Here is a 1315-nt window from a genome sequence, read left to right on the forward strand (position 1 = left end):
GGATGCGATCATACCAGCACTAAAGCACCGGATCCCATCAGAACTCCGAAGTTAAGCGTGGATATGTTTAGCACGTTTTACTATTTTGCACGTTTACAGTAAGTTTTAGCTCGCTGCTCATCATTCACGCGTCTAGCGGCGGCAAGCGTGTTCTGAAAGGTGTCGAAACCATGGTAAATAGGCACTGGAGCGGTTGAACCGTGGTAAAACTCGTCTCCGTAGTTGAGCGGGAGCGGCCAAAGGAATGTGCAATCGTGTGTGTAGTGGAGCTGGGAGGGGCAAGCATAAGGGACGAAGACGGGGGTAACATGTCGGATGCGATCATACCAGCACTAAAGCACCGGATCCCATCAAAACTCCGAAGTTAAGCGTGCTTGGGCGAGAGTAGTACTAGGATGGGTGACCTCCTGGGAAGTCCTCGTGTTGCATTCCCTTTTTAATTTTTTTTGCGCCGCGTGCAAAAGAAAACGCACGTGCGCGACATATGTTTAGCACGTTTTATTATTTTGCACGTTTACGGTAAGTTTTAGCTCGCTGCTCATTATTCACGCGTCTAGCGGCGGCGAGCGTGTTCTGAAAGGTGTCGAAACCATGGTAAATAGGCACTGGTGCGGTTGAACCGTGGTGAAACTCGTCTCCGTAGTTGAGCGGGAGCGGCCAAAGGAATGTGTAATCGTGTGTGTAGTGGAGCTGGGAGGGGCAAGCATAAGGGACGAAGACGGGAGTAACATGTCAGATGCGATCATACCAGCACTAAAGCACCGGATCCCATCAGAACTCCGAAGTTAAGCTTGCTTGGGAGAGAGTAGTACTAGGATGGGTGACCTCTTGGGAAGTCCTCGTGTTGCATTCCCTTTTTAATTTTTTTTGCGCCGCGTGCAAAACAAAACGTACGTGCGCGACATATGTTTAGCACGTTTTATTATTTTGCACGTTTACGGTAAGTTTTAGCTCGCTCCTCATTATTCACGTGTCTAGCGGCGGCAAGCGTGTTCTCAAAGGGATCGAAACCATGGTAAATAGGCACTGGTGCGGTTGAACCGTGGTAAAACTCTTCTCCGTAGTTGAGCGGGAGCGGCCAAAGGAATGTGCAATCGTGTGTGTAGTGGAGCTGGGAGGGGCAAGCATAAGGGACGAAGACGGGGGTAACATGTCGGATGCGATCATACCAACACATAAGCACCGGATGCCATCAGAACTCCGAAGTTAAGCGTGCTTGGGCGAGTGTAGTATTAGGATGGGTGACCTCCTGGGAAGTCCTCGTGTTGCATTCCCTTTTTAATTTTTTTTGCGCCGCGTGCAAATGAAAACGCAC

At 49.8% G+C, this 1315-nt stretch overlaps 3 non-coding genes across 3 annotated transcripts; all 3 read left to right on the forward strand.

Annotated features, from left to right (window-relative positions):
• The first annotated feature begins 313 nt into the window (after positions 1 to 313).
• Positions 314 to 432, forward strand: LOC123175288 (5S ribosomal RNA). The gene has a single exon (XR_006487778.1). It is a non-coding gene; the product is annotated as a 5S ribosomal RNA (ribosomal RNA).
• Positions 433 to 734: 302 nt separating this feature from the next.
• Positions 735 to 853, forward strand: LOC123175282 (5S ribosomal RNA). Its single transcript, XR_006487772.1, has one exon. It is a non-coding gene; the product is annotated as a 5S ribosomal RNA (ribosomal RNA).
• A 302-nt stretch (positions 854 to 1155) lies between these two features.
• Positions 1156 to 1274, forward strand: LOC123175293 (5S ribosomal RNA). Its single transcript, XR_006487783.1, has one exon. It is a non-coding gene; the product is annotated as a 5S ribosomal RNA (ribosomal RNA).
• The last annotated feature ends 41 nt before the right edge of the window (positions 1275 to 1315 follow it).

Source organism: Triticum aestivum, unplaced genomic scaffold (genome assembly GCF_018294505.1).
Source record: "Triticum aestivum cultivar Chinese Spring unplaced genomic scaffold, IWGSC CS RefSeq v2.1 scaffold65792, whole genome shotgun sequence".
Lineage (NCBI taxonomy): Eukaryota > Viridiplantae > Streptophyta > Magnoliopsida > Poales > Poaceae > Triticum > Triticum aestivum.